The sequence below is a fragment of the Durio zibethinus genome, chromosome 7, assembly GCF_047325235.1.
Source record: "Durio zibethinus cultivar Kanyao isolate XHJ-2024 chromosome 7, ASM4732523v1, whole genome shotgun sequence".
Lineage (NCBI taxonomy): Eukaryota > Viridiplantae > Streptophyta > Magnoliopsida > Malvales > Malvaceae > Durio > Durio zibethinus.
This window is the reverse complement of record NC_143168.1, coordinates 17,382,870-17,393,874: the sequence shown is the minus strand read 5'-3', so window position 1 is coordinate 17,393,874 and position 11,005 is coordinate 17,382,870. Positions and strand designations below refer to the sequence as shown.

Genomic DNA, 11,005 nt, shown 5'->3' with positions numbered 1-11,005 from the left:
ATCATTTTATCCTTTAATCAAAATAAAATGACTTAAAATATAAATAATAAAATAATTCAAAATATATTAAAAGAATTTTGAATGGGTTATATTTTGAAACCTATTTAATATTATAAAATAATCATTTACACTTTCTAATATTATAAAATAATTATTTTATCTTTTAATCAAAATAAATAACTTAAAACGTAAATAATAAAAAATTTTAAATATACAAAAATTTAAAAATTTAGATTTAAAATTTTTAAGTAAAAACTTATATTTGAATATAACAATTTTAAAATAACACCAAACAATGAGGTGAGGAAAAAAATTATCCAGCAAGAAACCATAGATTAAATACTAATATCAATAATAACAAGTTATATGATCATGTAAATGATGACATGGCATAGATGTGGCAATAATATTCCATTTATGGAATAAAGATGGAAAGTATCCTATTAAAGAATAAAGATTTTAATTAACCTTACTATAAAAAACCACCATAAAAAAAAAAAAAAAACTCTGTTTGATAATTAATTTTGTTATCTACAACATAAATTCAAGTTTTATAAACAAATATGATACTACTGCTACTATTACAACTAATAATAATAATAATCTATTAAGTAATAAAAATTAAAAAGGTTTTGACTTGGTGACATTTAGTTTGATGGATTTTTAAACTCAAATATAGTTAAATTATTAAACATGCTATGCTATATGTCATGATTCTAGAGAGTAATCATGAATCTTATATAAATTGTGTATTAGAACTGATTCTGGGATATAAAAATTTATACTACCTTCAACTTGTGAAATATTTTTTGTAAGATAAAATTATAAGACTTAATAGGTCAAAGAAAATAATATCCCATAAATTAGTGTAAATCGTGACATTTATTAAAAAATGATTCTAAGAGTATTAGTGTGTGTCATCTAGGATGATAAGATCTCATTAAAGTAGAAGACGATGTCATTGTCCTAGAGAGAAGCTATAAATCTCACATTAGTTATGTATTAAAATTATAGATATTTTATTTTGTTCGAAAATTTTTTGAGATAAAAACAGATCTTTAACCATTAATTGGGCTTGATTGAGAAGCTTTGGGTCTAATAAAAAAATTTTCAATTTTAATTTGATTTGGTTTGATTTCACTTGTTTTTCAAAAATAAAATTAATAAATTAATAAAAGGAGAAAAAAAAGAAAGAAAGAAAAAAAACGTGGTGCTATTGTGGGATAATTCTTGATGATTTAATCCCGAATTTATTGGAATAATTGGTGATTCAATCACGGATCCATTGGAGATGATTCTTGGTGATTCAGTTACAGATTGGTTTGGCATAATTCATGCAAAGAATCAAAGGGGAGGAGCCTGGAAAATCAATTCACAACCGAAAGCCAACAAAAAAAAGCCTCGTATGCAATACCTAGAAACCGATGCCTAGGACTCCATCAGAAAAAGAAGCAGAAGAACACTCTCTCCTCACCTCTGCCGATTTATCAGCCCCTGAATTCTCAAGTTATTTCGGCAAAAAAAAAAAATTTTGCTATATGTAAAGAGAAGGTTCACATCAACATGGTGGTCATTGGCCATGTTGATTCTGGAAAATCGACCACAACCGGTCACTTGATCTACAAGCTTGGAGGCATTGACAAACGTGCGACCAGAGGTTTGAGAAGGAAGCTGCTGAGATGAACAAGAGATCCTTCAAGTATGCCTGGGTGCTTGATAAGTTGAAGGCCGAGCATGAGCATGGTATTACCATTGATATTGCCTTGTGGAAGTTCGAGACAACCAAGTACTACTGCACTGTTATTGATGCCCCTGGACATCGTGACTTTATCAAGAATATGATTACTAGTACTTCTCAGGCTGACTGTGCTGTCCTTATGATTGACTCCACCACTGGAGGTTTTGAAGCTGGTATTTCTAAGGATGGACAGACCCGCAAGGATGCTTTCCTCGCCTTCACTCTTGGTGTCAAGCAAACGTTTTGCTGCTGCAACAAGATGGATACCACAACTCCCAAGTACTCAACGGCAAGGTATGATGAAATTGTGAAGGAAGTTTCTTCCTAACCCTGAAAAAAATTCCATCCGTCCCCACCTCTGGTTTTGATGGTGACAACATGATTGACAGGTCCACCAACCTTGACTGTTACAAGGGTCCAACCCTCCTTGAAGCCCTAGACCAGATCAATAAGCCTAATAGACCGTCCGACAAGCCACTCCGTCTCCCACTTCAGGATGTCTACAAGATTAGAGGTACTGGAACTGTTCCAGTGGGCCGTGTTGAAACTGGTATCCTCAAGCCTAGTATGGTGGTTACGTTTGGTCCATCTGGATTGACCACTGAAGTTAAGTCCGTTGAGATGCACCATAAGGCTCTTCAGGAGGCTCTTCCTGGTGACAATGTTGGCTTCAATGTTAAGAATGTTACTGTCAAAGATCTCAAGCGAGGATATGTTGCCTCAAACTCCAAGGATGATCCTGCCAAGGAGGCGGCCAACTTCACTTCCCAAGTCAGGGCAGATTGGAAATGGTTATGCTCCTGTCCTTGATTGCCACACCTCTCACATTGCTATCAAGTTTGCTGAGCTCCTAACCAAGATTGACAGGCGATCTGGTAAAGAGCTTGAGAAGGAGCCCAAGTTCTTGAAGAATGGTGATGCTGGTTTTGTTGAGATGATTCCCACCAAACCCATGGTCGTGGAGATCTTCTTTGAATACCCCCCACTTGGGCGATTTATCATGAGGCCCATGAGACAGACTGTTGCTGTTGGTGTGATCAAGAGTGTGGAGAAAAAGGACCCAACATCTCCCAATAGGAACGTACCTTCTTACAAGGCAAATGGTATGGCAGCATACCCCACGGTTGTGTGTGATCATTTGGGAGAAATATTTCTGACACTCATCTTTGGAAGCTTTATTGGTCATCTGGGAATCTGTTGGGATATAAAATACGAATTATAAAATAATGAGCAAGGCTTGGATAATTCAAAATCAAATTAATGTCATTCTTTTGATGGGCGTTTTGGGGTACTATAACATTTTTTATGCACAATCGACTTTCGAACCGAATCTCTGTTTTGCAGATCAGCTTTAATTAGGTGGCTAATTACACTTAATTAAAAAAGATTGGTGGCGACTTCCTTTCATTCCAAGTCTAACGGTAAATCCACGAATCCATACGTTATGACAAGAATTAGTCTTGAGATATAAGTGTTTAAACAACTTTAATTTATAAGACACTTTTTATAAGATAAAATTGTGAGACCCAATAGATTAAAACAGATAATACCCCATAAGTTGATGTGAATGATGACACTATAGGTGTGGAGCTAATAATAGGAGGGGAAATTTGAATAAAAAATTATTATTAGAATCACATATATATATATATATATACACACACATATACTAGGTGGGATATTCGTGTATTGTCATAGGTCAAAAAATTTTTATTTTGTTATCTTTATTCATCAATTTTTTTTATAAAATTGACCTAATTAAAAAAATAAACAAAAGGTGAAAAGTAAAAAAAAAAAATGGGGATTATACATGGATATCTCAACCAACATCACATTCTTACAAAATTTATTTAATAGAAAATTTTAAAAAATAAAAAAGACAAAACAAAAAGAAGAAAAAAAATAAAAATGAAAAAAGAAACTCATAAGAAGTGTCACATGCATATTTTTATTGAGTTTAAAATATTAATTTCTTAAATTAAGTTTAAAAATATATGTAATTAAATTAATAATAAAATATATACTTTCATATATACCTCGAAATAAAATAGGTCAAATCATTCTAAACATGCTTTCGTTCTGATTTTGTTTTTCATAAAAAATTCAACATATTTTAATTCGATCTTGATTTTAAAAAATAAAAAGAAACAAAAAATTTTCAATTGGTTTTTTAACAAAATCATTTAAATTAAAAATTAAAAAAGTTGGCAAAAAGAAAAAAAGAAAGAAAGAAATATAACATGTCACATTGACTCATTGAATAAGGGTGAAATAAAAGTCAAAATAAACAAAATTTATAAAATTGGTGGATGAATGGATGGATTATATTTTAATTATTAATAACTGTAGTATTTTTATCCTTAAAAAAATTTAAAAAAAAAAACCTCGTACAAAGTGGATCCTTTTTTTTTAAAAAAATAAAATCTATAAAAATATTTATTGAATATTAAAAACTTTTGCTAGAGAAAAGAAAAAATAGTAATGTGACTTAAATTTTGGTCATGTAGTCCTTAAATTTTGGTCATGTACTAAATGACCAAAATTTATTACACGACCAAAATTTAAGATATTTATTAAATATTAAAAATTTACGAAAAAAAGCCAAAAAGGGTGACATGGCTTACATTTTAGTTATGTGTTGTTCGTCTATACATAATAAAAATTAAGTGTTGGATTAGGTGGATTGCCCATGGTTGCTAGGTCAAAGATTTTTTATTGTTTTGCCATCTCTATTTATTGATTTTTTTGTTATAAAATTTATCTAATTAAAAGAAAAAACAAAATGTGAAAAATAAAAAAATAAAAACAAATGGAGATGTGCATGGATATCTCATTCGACCTCATATTCTTACAAATTTTATTTAACAAAAAATTTTAAAAAATAAAATATAAAAAGTAAAAAGACAAAAATAAAAAAAATAAAAAAAATAAAAAAGTTTAAAAATTGAAGAAGAAACTTATAAGAATATCACATTGACGTTCTATTAAGTTTAAAAATATTAATTTCTTAAATTGAGTTATATACATATATATCAATATAAATTAATAATAAAAAATATATTTTTATATATACTCCAGAATGAATTAGTCTAAATTATTCTAAACACACGTTATCTTGTCTTGTTTCTCATAAAAAACTTAATTTGTTTCAATTTAATTTTGATTTTAAAAATAAATGAAACAACAATTTTCAAACGGATTTTTCTACAAATTTATTTAAATTAAAAATAAAAAGGAAAAAAAAAAAAACATAAAATGTTATGTTGACACCCTTAATGCGAGTGAAATAAAAATCAAAATAAACAAAATTCATATAAAAGATGGATGATTGCATGAATTTATCTTAATTATTTATAAATATAGTATTTTTGAATTTAAAAATGTTAAAAAACTCCAAAAGAAAATTTTGGTATAAAGCAGATTCTATACAAAATATTTATTAAATATTAAAAAATTTTGGCAAAAAGAAAAGAAAAAACAAAAAATGTGAGGTGACTTAAATTTTGATAATTTAATTTTTATTCATGCATGACAAAAATTTAAATATTAGTTTTGCAACTTAGATATTTATAGTATATATATTTTTAAATAATAAAAGAAGACACGATAATTCTGATAAAAAAGGATAGAATGATTGAGTTATGATATTTAATTTAACTTGATTTACTTAAATTATTGAAATGTTCGAAAATAGAATCCAACTTAATTAATTTTTTATTAAAGGCTAATATCATAGATAATTTATAAATTATAATAAAATCTTCATTTGATATTAAATTTTAAAAATTTTTAATATAATATATAAATTATAAATTTATTAATTAATATAATATTCAAAAAATTATTTATTCATATTAACCAAAATAAGAATGATATTATTTAAAACTATATGACAATAACTCCTTGCCATCCACCTCGTATTGAACCTATGGTTATCCTTTGAGTTTCCAAATCTAACGGTCTAGATTATAGGATCTTCAAACCCTTACCTTAGGCATCACCATACAATAAAAAATGTCTAACATGTACTTTCACAAGGGTTGGGTTAGATATTAGTTGTCAGACATAAAGTCATCGTAGGGCTTTGCTTACTTTAGTTTGAGATTGAAGCCATTTCTATTTCTCTCTCTTTCTCACAAACTCCATTTGCCAAAAGCCAACGTCTTCTCTTCATCTCTATTTCTTCTGCAGATCTCAGTAAAATTCACGAAAGTCAAGGCTATGCACCAAATCAGAGATCAGATATCCTTTGCTTTAATCTTCGCCAGGCCGCTTGGATATGTTTGCAATCGGCGCAGATCAATCGAAACAATCAAATCATCAGAAACAGAGCTCGGCAGAGTCAGATCTGCAATATAAGAGAACTTTGGATTGGTTACAATAATCAAAGAGTCTCCTCTGTTTTTGTTAATTTTTCTATCAGTCCTGTGGATACAAGTTGTGTCATAATTATAATCATGATGTAGGTCTGGTGCTTGGTTGTTTCTCTTTATCCTCTTATTTTAGTTTAGGGGTAGAGTTTTAATTATGTTAACAAAAGTTGTAATACAATAACATGCAATACAGGTTGAAACTGGACACACAGTTGTTGTTCATGCTGCAGTGGGATTGACGAGGTATATGATTCTGTAATAGCTGTTCTATTTCCTTATTCTCATCTCGGACAAAGCCAAGTGATGTAATTGATTTTAATTGTGTTGAGATCTTGATCAGAATTAATTGATATCGATTTTCTTTTCCCTGATTATTTGATTTGCTATAGTCAACTAGTTGAATAATTATTGGTTCTTTGTTTTAGCTTTCCTACAAATGTGATGTTTGTTTCATGCAGTTTGATTTATGTGACCTTTTGTTCTTTCAAATTATACGGATTTTGTGTCGACTACTGCCCTTAGTTATCATTGCAATTTTTTTCCTCTTCCAATCTAGTATTTTATCTGTTTACTTGTTAAGTGGATTATGTTTACTGGACACACACCATCAAGTAATGATTCAATGGAGCCCAGAATCTATGCTATGAGAATTTCAAGTGTGAAGTGGTTTGAAGGGAAACCAATTTCACTATTTGGGATAGAAATTGAAATGGTTTAGAACTTTCCTTTTTTGCGTTGAGAAATATAATCTCTAGCAAACCTTAATTTATTACCCACTGAACCTATTATCCTCTCTTTCTTACCGTCAAAAGAAGTTGATAATTGATAATGGTTTAAACCTTGTGAAGTTACTTGTTTATTTGATAGTAGTAGTTAGTTCATTGAATGGCTCTAAAACGTCTTTTTCAACAGCCATCTTTGTTAAAATTAGTTCGTTCGTGCAATTCTCTTATCCCTATTCTTAAGTTTTATATCTTTTTCTATCTATTTTGGGTTGGAATAGATTGCTGCATCTGGGCATTTCTTAGGGATTTTCATTAACTGAAATTTGTTGGCTGTCATTTTTGTTTACCTAGTAGTTTTTATAAACAGTTGTTCTTGCTGTAATTAGTATGGAAAAGTTTTGATTTCGAATGTGGTTTTTGAATTGAGTGAATCTTGATGAGCTCTTAGTAAAGCTGGCCATTCACATGCTTATGCGATTGACTTGGATAGATGCAGCAAAAGATGCCTTGTCGTGTTTGATGAACTTATCTAAATAATAAAAAATGTCAGGGGTAGGAAAGGCTAACCAGTCCAAGAATTCTTTGCAGCTGAATGATTGTAGAAGATCATAAGAGGTTAGATACTTTTCCTATTCTTTGCCAATATTAAATAGTTGAGTTCATACTCTTTTACTTTGTGATTAGCTTGAGTAATTTTGACCTGGCAATATTTTGATCACTTTGGATCTGGAACTCAGGTGAATATGAAAGGCCTGCATCTGGTCTCCTCTCCATCCATGAATTCCTTTTAAGGTTGATGGATGGAAGGCACAGAAAGGGTCTCAACCTCAGATTACTTTTTCTGCCAAGCCTTTTAGAGCCAGAGGCATTTCTGGATCCAATGTGCAACATCAATTTCACAACAGGACTGTTGCAAATAAAATAACTAATTGAATGAAGTGTCCAACAATTCTTCCGGTTATAGCTCCATTACTTGCAACGATTCCTCTGCTGTTATGTCAAAAGGATCTAATGCTATTAATCCATCTGCTATGTTCATCGATTATGCTGAATAAGACAAATCTACAAAGGGAAATTCATGAAAGGAGGCAAGAAGGAGGGGAAAACATAAATAGAAGCATTTGTGTGATGTTGGCTCCAGAGAGTCAGAAGCTTGTTGGAGTATGCCCATGGAAGTTAAGCATCTGAAATCTGTGGTAACAATGACATGAACTCTGGATCACATGCAACTTTGCAAGAAGTTTCACCATCTGATGGTTTGCTTAATATAACTGATTTTGCGGGCAGCAGCAATGGTATTTTTACAAGTTTTCAATCACCAAAAATATATGCATCTGACATTGATAAAGTGGATATACCTGAATGTATTGTACCTTCTCAAGTTCAGAAGCTTCCTAGGGAGCATCATACAGATAACTCTGAAATTGGTAGCGAAGACCAGCGACTTTCTATAGGTGGAGAGGAGACATCCTTCACATATGGGTTTTCTTATAGATTTACATGAGAAGGATTTCTATGATATGCATGATTCCCTAGTGTTGGACTCAGGTTCTGTTGGTTCAAACAGTGAAGACGGTATTAGTGCTGGTCATATTGTTAATCCATTTAACGACAACAGCAATGAAACCTTTCAATCAGATTTACCAGGTTCCAATACCAAAAGGGGTCCTATTGTCAAAACTTGTTATGTATATTTCAATACCAAGAAGGGGTCCTATTGTCAAACCTCATTATGTAGCATTTCAGAAAGCCGTGATTTTAGTGAGGAAACCGTGCATGGTCTAGCTTGTAGCACAGCTTTGATGGACGAATGGTGGCATCAGGCAAGAGGGGTAAACAGTGTAAATCTATTCATGGGAGTTCAAGTACTTGCAAACTTGGAAGTATAGAGAACTTGCACGGTAGAACGCATCAGGCAAGAGGGGTAAGCAGTGTAAATCTATTTATGGGAGTTCAAATACTTACAAACTTGGAAGTATAGGGAACTTGCATGGTAGAAGGGGAACGGAGAACAGTCATTCTGTTTGTCAAAGGGTTTAGAGAATGCTGTAGAGAAATGCAACACTGGGTTGAATAAAACAAATCCCATTTGCTCACAGTTTGATGTTACTTTAAAAGATGATCCATTGCTGAAAAGAAATTCTAAAGCTGCCAATGTAAACCTTACCTATTACTGATGACAAGAGGAAGTTAAAAAATAAGGTTCCTAGGAAGCTGAAAAGACAAGTTAGTGCAGCTTCAAAACAAGAAACCAGCAGACATTCCAGGAAGGAGTCTCATCCCAACGAGGTAAACTTAAATGCTTATGCAAAGACTAGCATGCCAAAAAGTGAAATATTAGATGTTTAAACTTTTCTGGATGACCATGGAGTAATTTAAAATCTTTCAAGGTCTTATTCTCAGCTTGGTTGTGAGGGTTCTGACCGTGAAATCTAAATCAGTTAACGAATTTGAAGTTGGTCCAAGCAGCATGGAGCCATGTGAAAGTGTCTGTGTTACTGCTTCTGGTTTTAATAATCTAAATATAGAGATTCAAGACAGCTTACTGCAAATGTGTCCCTTTGGACCAGTCAAATTTGCTTAGGTGAGCACTCCAGTTTTTTGAGGTTTGCGATACTGATTCTACTTCAACAAACTCTACTAATGTCATTCATCTTTCAATATTTTCAGATTTTCAGTTCTTGTTCCAAAACCAAGCATGACTGAACAATTCAGAGGTTTGAATTCGATATTAAAACACCAAAGGTGCCTATACCTGTATGGTTCTTCTAATTTGGTCTTCCATGTCTCCTTCCCCTTGGAGCAGCAGCTCCGGCAGCAGGAGGAGGAGGTGGATTTGGAGGTGTATTTCCGGCATTGGGAGGAGGAGGATTATTTCCGGCATCAGGAGCTGGATTTTTCTGTTAAGATGAGAGATTCAGTTAAAGCTTTCGAATCAAACCTAAGAACACAAATCAAATGCTAAGAGATTCAATTAAAGCTTTCGAATCAAACTTAAAAGCGTAAATCAAATGTTTAAAAAAATTTTAAAAAAATATCAGATGAAAGATTCAGTTAAAGCTTTCGAATTAAATCTAAGAATCAAAATCAAATGCTAAAAAAAAAATCTCTTTTAACTTAAAATTTGACTTTGCTTTACCTTAGGACGGTTAGGGCAGTCAATGGATTGGTGATGAATTAGGTCGGCAAGACCCTTGGCATTCTTGATCTCATTGCCGCATCTGGAGCACTTCCAAGTCATTGTAGCTGGTTTTGTAGTATGGTTTTTCCTTTTCTGGGTTGGAGGACTTGTATCTCTTTGAGCAAGTGGTTTATAATTTCATTATTTAGTCTTTCAATCAGAGATGGGTTCATGAAGTTAAATAATGGGCTTGAAGCCCTATTAATCTTGAAAGAAAAGGAATAAAAAAAATGTAATATTGCTTTGATAAAAAATAAAAAATAATTGAAATTATCTGAAATAGGACATTTGTTATATTAGTATTATTATTTTTAAAATTTAAATAAAATGAAAAATATATTTCATTTATAAAATTATGTCAATTTAAAGCAGTATTAGAAAATAAATTTAAAATTTAAAAATTAAAAAATCAAATCAACGTGGATGTTAAAATTTGATTTGGATTAATTTAATATCTATTTGATTTAATGTAATAATTTAAATATTGTAAATTAATCAATTTTTTGTTCTTCAGATCATATTAATATTAAATCTCATTCAACTTCTTCATGTCATGATTACTATTTAGAACTCAGAAAAAGTGTATTACCATTGTCTTGGTATTAGTTTACCATTTACATAACAATAGTTAATAATTAATCAACATGCAGTATTAAATTTCAAGGCATGTAATTATTTCACCTTATTTTCAAGTTGTAATTTTTTTATGTACAAAAAATAACCAAAAAATAATTGAATTAAGTTTGATAATAAATTATAAAGATTAAGATTAGTGTAATGTAAAAGATAATATATTTAAAATTTTGAAAGATTGGAAACAATTATTAGATGTGAAAGTGAAACAATTTTATACAAATATAAACTAAGAGCCATGTTGAAAGAATTTAATGTTATATGAATATTTACTAGAAGGATTATTGAAGAAAGAATGATACTTTCTGATTGGGAGTGATTAGAAGCCAAACGAGCTATTTTTGTCCCAAAAGTT

At 31.0% G+C, this 11,005-nt stretch overlaps 3 pseudogenes across 1 annotated transcript; all 3 read left to right on the top strand.

Annotated features, from left to right (window-relative positions):
• The first annotated feature begins 295 nt into the window (after positions 1–295).
• Positions 296–2,960, top strand: LOC149518052 (elongation factor 1-alpha pseudogene; annotated as a pseudogene).
• Positions 2,961–5,816: 2,856 nt separating this feature from the next.
• LOC149518050 (uncharacterized) lies at positions 5,817–9,836 on the top strand (annotated as a pseudogene). Its single transcript, XR_016343528.1, has 4 exons — positions 5,817–6,354; positions 7,387–7,451; positions 7,574–9,420; positions 9,507–9,836. The product of XR_016343528.1 is annotated as an uncharacterized LOC149518050 (transcript).
• Positions 7,380–8,016, top strand: LOC149518051 (uncharacterized; annotated as a pseudogene).
• Positions 9,837–11,005: the final 1,169 nt, after the last annotated feature.